Source organism: Erinaceus europaeus, chromosome 1 (genome assembly GCF_950295315.1).
Source record: "Erinaceus europaeus chromosome 1, mEriEur2.1, whole genome shotgun sequence".
NCBI lineage: Eukaryota > Metazoa > Chordata > Mammalia > Eulipotyphla > Erinaceidae > Erinaceus > Erinaceus europaeus.
The window spans coordinates 65771879-65782887 of NC_080162.1; the positions used below are offsets into that span (position 1 = coordinate 65771879).

Genomic DNA, 11009 nt, shown 5'->3' on the forward strand with positions numbered 1-11009 from the left:
TATACTGCACCCTACTACAGCACAGCAGAGACCCCCAGTGCACAGTCTCCACCACTTTCTGGTCTCTGACACTAAGTATTTGTCTGAATCAGAGAGAAATGAGAGTTTGCCATTCCCCTGACTGGAAAGCATAAGGAACTTCACCAGGTAAAAACTGGCCCTCACAGCTATATACAAGATACTGGGTACTGTCCAGGAAACCATAACAAAGGGACTTTTCAAAGTTAACCCAATTAACAAATAATGTGATGATAATATTAACTATCGATTGTCTTTTTGAACCCTAAGACAGCAGGAACCTCACATCTTCACTATAGAGCCCCTACTTCCCCCAGTCCTGGAACCCTTGGATAGGGCCCACTTTCCCGTATGCATCTCCCAATCCAAACCAAACAACATTGCATCTGCCGATCACAAACTAACCAAAGCAACGATTGCTACCTCAACATGCTTCACCCCAGAATGTATCCAGAGACTTCACGTGTGGAATGACAACCCTTCAGCTTCATTACTCGGGTGAGACCTTTCCTTTAATAGTACACTCTAATTTCATCTCAGGTAGTTCACTTTCCAACAAAGTCCCATAACCTAGATATACACCAGTTTCTGTGAGAGAGAGCTTATGTGCACACGTATCCATAAACTACTGCAAAATATATACCTGAAAGCAGGACTACACTAGAGTTTGCAGTTCCAGATGCCACCAGGATGCTGGCTAGGCTTCCCTGGATTGAAGACCCCACCAATGTGTCCTGGAGCTCAGCTTCCCCAGAGTCACACCCTACTAGGGAAAGAGAGAGGCAGACTGGGGGTATGGACCGACCAGTCAACGCCCATGTTCAGCGGGGAAGCAATTACAGAAGCCAGACCTTCTACCTTCTGCATCCCTCAACGACCCTGAGTCCATGCTCCCAGAGGGATAGAGAATGGGAAAGCTATCAGGGGAGGGGGTGGGTTATGGGGATTGGGTGTTGGGAATTGTGTGGAGTTGTACCCCTCCTACCTTATGCTTTTGTTCACTAATCCTTTCTTAAATAAAAAATTAAAAAAAAAAAAAAAAAAAAACTGGCCCTCTAGCAAAATTAAAGTTATTTTTAGGCCACCACTTTTTTCTCAGACTTCTGGCCATGCACCTATAGAAAGAAGAGCCCAGGGAGTCGGGCTGTAGCGCAGCGGGTTAAGCGCAGGTGGCGCAAAGCACAAGGACCGGCATAAGGATCCCGGTTCGAACCCCGGCTCCCCACCTGCAGGGGAGTCGCTTCACAGGCGGTGAAGCAGGTCTGCAGGTGTCTATCTTTCTCTCCTCCTCTCTGTCTTCCCCTCCTCTCTCCATTTCTCTCTGTCCTATCCAACAACGACAACAACAATAATAACTACAACCATAAAACAACAAGGGCAACAAAAAGGGAATAAATAAATAAAATAAATATTAAAAAAAAAAAAGAAAAAGAAAGAAGAGCCCAAGAAGCAGATGAGGACACATAGCTTCTTCCTCAACTTTCTATTTTAATCCCAGGCTCACAACAGGGTTAACAGAAGTCTCTCTGTCATACTTCAGTCCAGTTACTTAAAATATTGGTCACAAAACTGTTTATTGTAACAAATCTTCCTTCTGTCCTTCCTCCTCCCCTTCCTTCCTTCCCTCTTTTCGTTCTTTTCCCCCATTAGAGGACTGGTCAGTTCTGACTATGGTGTGGGGGATTGAACCTAGGAATTCAGGGCCTCAGACATTAGTCTGTTTACATAACTCATCATGCTATCTCCTCCACCCTAACATGCCTTTCAAGTGGCAGGTAACAGCAGGCAATACAGTATACTGGATAGGATTCAGTCCTGGTTTTAGTCTTCCAGGATTTAAATAGCATCTCTGTCTTTAACACTCTCAACTGAAGATCTTAACCTTTCCAAAACTCAGTTCCTTGAATACAAAATGATTAGTAATGTACAAAAAAAAAAAGTAAAAAAACAAATTGTTAAGAAGAGTGAATGACCTAACATGGCTTATTTTATTTTTACTTCACGAGCTTCACACCTATGATCACCCTCCTCCCCCTGCCCCCCTCCTTCCTCCTTCCCCCTCCCCTTCCTCCTCTTTTGTGATTTACAAGCATATAAGGTTACAGAGGTATAATTTCACACCACAACCACCTCCAAAGTTCTATGCCCCCTTTTACCCAAGGTTCTCCCAATAATAATTACAAAGTCTTAGAGGCAGGTCGGTTATGCTTTTTTCTTTTTCTTTGCAAGTTTATGTGTTTCAATTCTCTATTCCACATATGAGTGAAACCATTCAGTGAGTCTTTCACCTCCTTACTTAGTTCACTATGCATAATCACCTCCATTTCCAACCATTTTGTTCCAAACAGCAAAATATTGTATTTCTAATTGAAGAACAATACTCCATGGGGGGTTGGGCAGTAATGCAGTGGGTTAAGCACACATAATGCGATTGCAAGGACTGAAATAAGGATCCTGGTTCGAGCCTCCAGCTCCCCACCTGCAGGGCAGGTCGCTTCACAATCGATGAAGCAGGTCTGTAGGTGTCTATCTTTCTCTCTCCCCCTTCTGTCTTCCCCTTCTCTTGCCATTTCTCCCGGTCCTATCCAACAACGACACCATCAACAACAATAATAATAACCACAACAATGATTAAAAACAAGGGCAACAAAAGGGAAAAAAAGAAACAGTACTCCATGGAATGAATATATATATACCCCATAACTGCATATATATACATACATACATACATATACATACACATACACACACACACACATATATATATCCTATAACTGCTTTATCCAGTCAAGAGATGACTCTTCCCCTTTTGTTCTCCAGAGAGAGGCAGAAAAGAGGAGAGGCAGCACTGTTACACCACTTATAAAACTTCTACTTCAAATGGTTCTCCCATGTGGTAGCCCAGGTCTTTGTGCATGGTAAACTATAAGCTCTAGAAGGTGAACTAACACACACACACACACACACACACACACACACACACACTGGCACAATTTAAGTGTTCAACAAGTGTTTGCTGTTTTATTATTTTTTTACTTTTAAATCAGAGAAGTCAAATGATCCCACTGAAACCTTAGACATCAGAGACCCCCCAAATCGTTCTGATGGAACCCTCCTATAAGATCTAGATTGCTGAACATAGTCTTATACTAAAGTCTGACTGGGAGACACTGGAGGTAACAAGTGAGTTATATTTCAAAGCTCCACAACCTCAGAAATTTGAGGCCGCTATGACTAAATTAATATGAGGTCTCTGTGTCCACCTACAGTCAGTGTTAGGCAAATTCAGAAGATCTGGTACCTTAGAGTGACCCTAAAAAGTGGCCAGAACTTTCTGTACATTCAGTGAAGCTGAACAAGTAGCACTTATTAAAATTCTCACCAGCATTGATTCAGTTGTTTTATATGGATAGGTCAATAGCATTTGCCCCTTTGGAGGAGAAGGAAAGGCTGAGCAGTGATACTAATATGATCAATAAAACTACTAATAACAGCAACACAGTAGCAGCAACAGTAGCAACACAATTCCCAGCATTAACCATGGAACAATGCCAGGAATTGTTACCCTTATAGATAGTCTCATTTCACAGAGGGAGCAATTGAAACCCTGTGTGTATGCCTAGTGTCAAATAGCTAATGCACAAAATAATCAGGATTCAAGTTCTGTTGCAGCCTGATTCAGTACCTGAAAGCCTCAGAAACGTATGCTGCTGAAAGCAAATTTGGAATGTCGTCCCCATTTTACCTACCCGGTTGTCTCTATGGGGAAAAAAAAAAAAAGGTCTCTATAGCAGTTATGAGACTCCCTCCAGCCAGTCCTAGTCCTGTGACTCCTATAGAACAATCTTAGTCATATATTTTTAAATGCATAAAGTACACCTGGAGCCAATTATATTAAAATGTATCAGAAAATCTGGACACAAATAACACATATATGTGTACTTTTTCAAGTCATTATATGTCACAGCACTAATAACTCTACCACTTGTTCTAAATCTCATATGAAAAGTAAAATCCGTCTGAAAAGTAAAATGAAGGAATTTGCCAGACAGTCTCACAGACCCAACAAATCCCATCCCCAAATCACTCTGGAGTTGACCTGAGATTGAAAATATATATATAAATAATAATAATAATAATAAGCCCCTGTTCAAGGGATAAAAGTCAGATGTCAAATGTAAATTGTATGATTTCTTTCCAAATGTACTGCTTAATTAATGAGTTACTTTTCCCCACGCTATGATTGGGAAATGGCTATCTCATTCATGTCGGCAGACAAAAAATAGTTCTTCAATTGTTTAAGAGAAAAAGAATGCTTCAGAAAGTAAAGTATCTTGAGATAAAGTCTTGCCTGGTCCAAGGGTAGCTCAGCAACTAAAAGTGCAGTTTCTAATCCTTGGCATAACAAAAGATCATGGGAAAATAGTTGTGTAGATGCCCAGTCAAGGGGATAACAGTGTGGAGTGATCATGTTATATTTGACCTTTTCATTGAAGATTTTATAGGTAGTGGGCAAAATGGGATTCAGAGGGGGAAAATATCTGATTTATGCCCCTTTCAACCACTTTGACTCCACAAATAAATGGACATAAAAGTAGATGGAGTTCAAGCAGAGAAAAGAAAAAAACCCTGCTACTTATTCATTCTCTTGAATACAAGGTTTTCCTAGCTGATATATAGAAGGCAGGACATAAATGCTGTCATCTCCTCTGTGAACTTCATTTATACCTGCAGCATATGAAACATAAAGGATAAGCTTCCAAGCTGTCTTTCAGAAAGTGGGATTTGGGATGGTTGCTGTAATTGAGTGATAAGGGACTAGAATTGTGAAATGGTATTTTGACAGCAGACCTAATTCCAACAAGGGCAGTGAAAACTCCTCACATCTATTCAGGAATGCCTTATCACCAGCTCCATTTCCACTGTAGTGAAGTTTTTATATTTGGTTAACTAAGGAATCACACCCTCCAAATGGTACAAACCTGTCTATCATTCTAAGGCACAACAAGGTAAATATGACACCCTGAAGAAGTATTCCTACTTCAACAGGGGTGGCCTTGTCACACAAAAAATAGGTACTAAGGAAAAAAATTAAAAGAAGAAAGAGAAAGAAATCAATAAATAGAAGACCTACATAATGTTATTTTATTTCCAGATTTCTACAGGAAGACAGAAAAATGTGGAATGAAAAACTATGAGAATTAAGCAGTGTCCTCTCAAACACGGCTAACATTTGAACGCCACAACAAAACATAGAAAATTGCTCCTGCTGACCATCAGCAATGAAAAATCTATATTTACTTCTTGAGGGGTGATTTATTCTTTTTAACAGACATTAACATGACCTGTAAGCTCATATTATGAGGTGAAAAGCAATTATTTTAGAAACTTCAGTCTGAACATGGAATAACAACTGTGATCATTTAAGCATTCCCATTAGTCTTTGACCTCATTCTGCATGTAACACAGAAGTTCTAGGTTCTGTTGGACTCACTGTATTTTTTACTTTATTTGAAAACCAAGTTATCAAATGCTACTCAATATTTTGTTTCATTCTTTATATGTAGTCATTAAAGACAATAATTTAGTCATAATCTGCTAAATAATTTTAAATTATAAATATTTTCGCTTCGCAGAATGTTGTTGTGTTCACTACTAAGGGCATCTGTGAAGATCATGAGAAATACATGATCCTTCTTTCCCATGACTATGTTACCTAAGTGACATGATCCAAAAAGATAAAATTTATTCTCAACATAAAATATTAAAATTAAGATCAAACTTGGCAGCTAATTGCTAATGTAGTGTCTAATAATACACAAAAGTGATTCATTAGTTTTGATTTTGAGTCTACCAACTACATGAGAAACTTTGAACTAGAAAAACCCAAAAGTTGATTTCACTTACAGTCTATCACAAATTAGCATGCTTACAATGATTGGATCAAGGAAACAGCACAGCAGCAATGAAACTCAATTCTAGCTCAATTTTAATTTGGAAGGTTGTTTAGGGACGAATACTAGGCAAGCATTTAGCCATCATTTCAGTTTCTAATAAATTAAACCCCAAAATGGATCTAAAGTTGTCCTAAGAAAATACCAAGACTATTTGGATTGCCAAATATAATTGTCTATGTTGCCAAAACCAGCAGTATACATTGATCTAAAGATGGCTGGATATGTTCTTAGGAGAGACAAAATAGGAAGGCTTAAGGCACAAACAAGATTTTTGCTGGGGTGAAATAGTTCAAAGAAGTGACACAGATTTTTTAAAATACAGTTTTTCAAATGCTCTTTGGTAAAGGTTGGCACTTCTTAATCCTGAATGTTTCACTATCTCATAAGGCAAAAACACACCTCATCAAGATACTAGGGCAAGTCATTTTAACATCACTCACATTTTTAGGCATAAAACTGTAAAATTTAGAAAAGAGTATTTTGGAACAAAGCTCTTCTGTGTGGGTGTGCATTTGTAAAATAAAGGTAGCATTAGCCTGACAGATAAATGTATACCTAGCGATAAAATGCAATCATAGAAATTCTGTTTTGACAAATCCTTGTAGAATAGCATTTTCACCAGTGATTAATTCAAAGCTAGGTAGTGATATCATCGAAGTTAAGTCAAAACGAAGGGAGAATAGCTGAGTAATGAGATTGTTTGAGGGAAGTGTACTAGGTAACCTAGTACAGGGCACTTTAAGTATGTTACATGGAAAGGGTTACCAAATTTGGCAGCAAGAATCTCAATGTACATAAAAGTGCCAATAGAAACTGCTAATCCATTTTACAAAGTGAAATTTTATGCAAAGAGGCGTTTTCTCAAGGTAGCAATCATGTATTGAGCTTTTACAGTTCAAAAGAAAGATAATATAGTAGATTAAGACACAAGCCGGAAAATATGCAAGACTGTCCTACGAAAAACACAGCATTCCAGATTACATAACAGGGATAATGGAAGATTAAACCACATGCTGCTGTCCAGCTAGTGCTTGTTCTTCTGCATGATTCTGTAACTTGGGCCACAGAAGTTTGAGAAGTATATGTATAATGTTTGAATTTCAGTTCAAACACATATTTTAGAAATCAAGAGTTTTTGAAAAATTAAAAGGGCAACGATAGCATTTTACACACAACAACACACTCTTATTTTTCTTTTCTGAAGAGCAGTTCCTTAGGCACTTTCTTAAAGACTACTTGTAGAGTGCCCCCATAAAGTCACCAGTTGCTTTTTCTGGTCATGTTTACTTCAAGAATATGATTTCTCTTTAAAGGGTAAATTCAATTCTATGTTAGATGTTAAGCAGCTCTTGTGTTTGAATGGCATCCCTGTCAATCAAACAGAATTAATAGCTATATCTATAGACTCATAATTTACTATGTACCATGCTTGTGTTTTTGAAACAGTGACCTTTCCTGAATGTACTGGTCAAAATTAAATTTCAAACACGTACTTAAAAACAGCAGTTCAAATTACTACAAGTGTAAATAAAAGTTAGAGAGCCATCTCTCAAATGTTTATTTATAATGGGCACTTACAGTTTGCTAGTTGTATGATGTGTGATTCTATGGATACACTAGTAAATAGGAAAATTTCAAATTTTCACTTTTAAAGTGCTGTCTAAAAACTCATAAGTATTGTACTTTATCGTCAGGGTCTAATAAGTTCAGGAAAGGCAAGTTTAATAAAATTCTGAAAATAAGAACATCTTCAGACTCCATCATTTACATGCTCTTATTAGGCCCAAACACTGCCCCCACCCCGTGCTAGTCTTGTCAGTGTTGTTTTAAGTGGGAATGGTCAATCATTTTTATTATTTCCCCAGAAGAGGTAAGAAGATCCACACGCACACACATTTACATGCGTTGCACCGCGCCAACTATTTCCAACCAAAGAAATCATATACACGTCGAACTGGAGCTATTTCTAGCCAGAAGCGGTGAACGTCTAGCCAGAATCTAAAGAAACCCAACGGAGAGGATTTACATGAGAAGTGTTAGGCGCCAGACGCCTAGCTCCCCGCACCTGCACCAGCTCCGGGGCATGGCATCCGGGTGCGCGCGCGCGCCCCCGGGATTCACCCACCGCGAGCAAATAAACCCCGTGGGCCAGGCTGGCGGGGTAGCAGGATCATCCTCGGGCGGGACCCCAAAAGCTTTCTCCTACCTGTCACTTTGCCAGGAGCTGATGCCGGCGATGCGGCCACGGCCGCCGCCTGGAGTCTCAGAGAGAGAGAGAGAGAGAGAGAGAGAGAGAGAGAGAGAGTGTGTGTGTGTGTGTGTGTGTGTGTGTGTGTGTGTGTGTGCGCGCGCGCGCGCGCGCGCGTGTGTATATATATGTGTGTGTGTGTGTGTACACGATCCTGTTTTGCGGTGCAGCCCACTTAATGCTCCTGGGGCACCGCCACTACCCCCCTCCCCCCAAAGAGCTGGTCGCCAAGCCCCCTCCGGGCGCTCCGGTCCCGCCCTCCCGCCTGCCCCCGCCCTCTCCCGCCTCCCCGCTTCCCAGGCGCACGGTCCTTACCTCAACCAAGGGCTGCGGGGTCTCCCCGGCGCTCCTCCTCTCGAGCCCACGGAGCAACACCAGTCCGCTCCGATTGCCTATCCACTTGCTGGGCTCGGCGAGTCCGCTGCTCCGGGACCCGCCGCCCTTCCGTGGCCGGCTGTTCCCGCCTCCCTTTCTCCCGAGTCTCCCTCCTCTTGCTCGTCTCCCGGCTTCAGAGCCAGAGCTGTCGCCTCGAAGCCCCAACCTGCCCAGGCTACGGAGCATGCCCAGTGCGGTGCGCCTGGTCTGGGCTGGGGGTGGGCAAGGGCCGGGCTGGCCTCCGGCAACCGCGAGCCGACAAGGCTGGGAGGGGGCGCCAGGAGGGCCCGGGGCGCAGTCTGGCGGTCAGGGATCGGGCGGTGCAGCTGGAAGGTGGGTGGGGCGTCCCGGGAAGCCGCCCCGTAGCGCGCTCCTAAGGGGTCTCCCGGGTCATTCCTGGCTGTCCCAGCGCCGTGACACGTGCCCCAAATCTGAGGTCTGGCTGCCTCTGGGCGGCCCCCGGCACACAACCTCGTGGGGTCAGGGGGAGAGACTGGAAAATCTCCAGTGGGAAGCCCACCGGCTGGAGTGGGCCCGGGTACGGGGGTGGGAGAAGGAGCAGAGGGAGGTCAGGAGGCAAAAGCTGTGCGCCCTGGTTGTTGTCTGGGTGAGAGTAGAGTGTTTCTATCTTGCTTCATAAATACGTTAAACGCCTACAGTGCTTCAGGCGCTCTTCAAAATGCTTTTGTTCTTATAATCAATCTTTCCAAATAAGTACTACTAAACATTCCTCCCCCACCCTTTTTTTAGGGGGAAAGCATAATCTGAATCATTGAGCGATTAAGTGATTCCAAAGTCTTCCCCAAGTGTAACCTCAGAGAGTAAGTCCCCCAGACTTTGGGCCCTGGGATGCTGGAGCGCTACTCCAACCATTTTCCGACATACCTCTGTCCCACACTAGCCCCTCAGTGATCCCAAATTACCCTCATTCTTAGACCCCTTGGGTGCTCAAGGGAGCAGCACCCTTTGTGTAGACCCACACCAGGAGCAGCTCCTGGATTCTCGGGAGAGCTCCCTCCAGCCCCTGGCCCCCCCCCCCACCCCCCCGGGCCTCCTCTCTGCCGGCGGCGGCCACCAAAACCCGGAGACGAGGCACCTACGCATTGGGGACTGGAGTCACGCTTGGAACTGAACTAGGCATGCTCAGCCGCCTGAGCTGGTCTCTGGCCTGGAGAACCTAATGAACCAGGTTGCCAGTGCAGTATGAGGAATAAAAGGAAAATGTGTGCACAAACATTAATATTGGCACTGAGGGGCAGAGGCCGTTATGGGTACTAAATGCTGACTCCCCATGACATGTCCTGGCCTTTTACACAGACTAAGAGAGAGGTGATCAAAAGTTTAACAAATGGGCATCCTAAAACAGGAGGAGGGACCAAGGTCCCAAACTACAGTTTTAACCATTAAAAAAAAAAAAAAAAGGATCCTGAGCAGCTGAAGTTGTCTGTGAGAAAGTTAAGAAAAATAGAGTAGACCAAGTTTTACAGAGGAAAATTAGGTGATTTGATTGTTTAGGGCTTTTTAAGACTAGGTGACTTCTGAATAATGATAGATATTAAAGCAACTCTTCTCAAACTGTAATGTGCACACAAATAACCCTGACATCTTGTTAAAGATGATTTAGCCAGTCTGGGGTGGGACCTGAGATTGTGCATTTCACCAATCCCTAGGTTAAGTTAATACGGCTGGTCTTAAGATTAAATTTCCAATGGCAAGAAATTCGGCCTATCCTTTATTCTATACTTAAGAAAACTAAGGTTTAAGGAGGCTAAGCAATTTGCTCCAGGTAGCACTGGCAAAAAGAAATGTTGCTAGTTTGGGGTTAGGAAGATGGGAGTAGCACACAAGACTTGCAAGCTATAGATACTTCCGCCATTAACTAGAAGCTGAGCCATGAGGAAATAAAAAAGGAAGGGAGGGAGGAAGGAAAGAAGGTGGACATCATTTCAAACCCATTCCTCCAGAATTTCCTGGGTATATTTCTATGTTCTCTGTGTATCACCCATACACAGGTCACTTAGGAGCTGTCATCTGTATCTTAACTGTTTTTAATAGTGCAACTTAATTTAGTGCTTAGTGCACCCAAACATATTGTATTAATTACTCTGATGTATAAATACACACACACACACACACACACACACACACACACACCAAACATAGTAGCCTAAAACAACAATTATTGATTAACTTAAAATTCTGTGAATCAGCAATTTGGTCTGATATCAATGCAGTTCTGCTATTTTCAACTGGGTCCACTCTTACATTATAAGATAATAGGTATAGGGGAAAGGGATAAATGGAGTCATTAGATGGCTGGAATATATTTCTCCTTCATATGCTGAGCCCCAGGTTCTCAACACAAAAATTATAAATAGCGTTACATAAGGCCAGGTAGATGACTCAGTGAC

The 11009-nt window shown here is 42.4% G+C and overlaps 1 protein-coding gene across 13 annotated transcripts in view; it reads right to left on the reverse strand.

Moving 5' to 3' along the window:
* The window catches only part of PLCB4 (phospholipase C beta 4), a 434528-nt gene extending 425216 nt beyond the window's left edge, over positions 1–9312 (reverse strand). For 5 of the 13 annotated variants that reach the window (XM_060186547.1, XM_060186543.1, XM_060186539.1 and 2 more), the window contains exon 1: positions 8539–9310. The gene's annotated coding sequence lies outside the window, so the exon portion shown is untranslated. Of the gene's footprint in view, positions 1–8181; positions 8338–8538 lie in introns of those variants that run through there. The other 8 variants (XM_060186555.1, XM_060186553.1, XM_060186552.1 and 5 more) reach the window with 4 other exon arrangements.
* Between the last annotated feature and the right edge of the window lie 1697 nt (positions 9313–11009).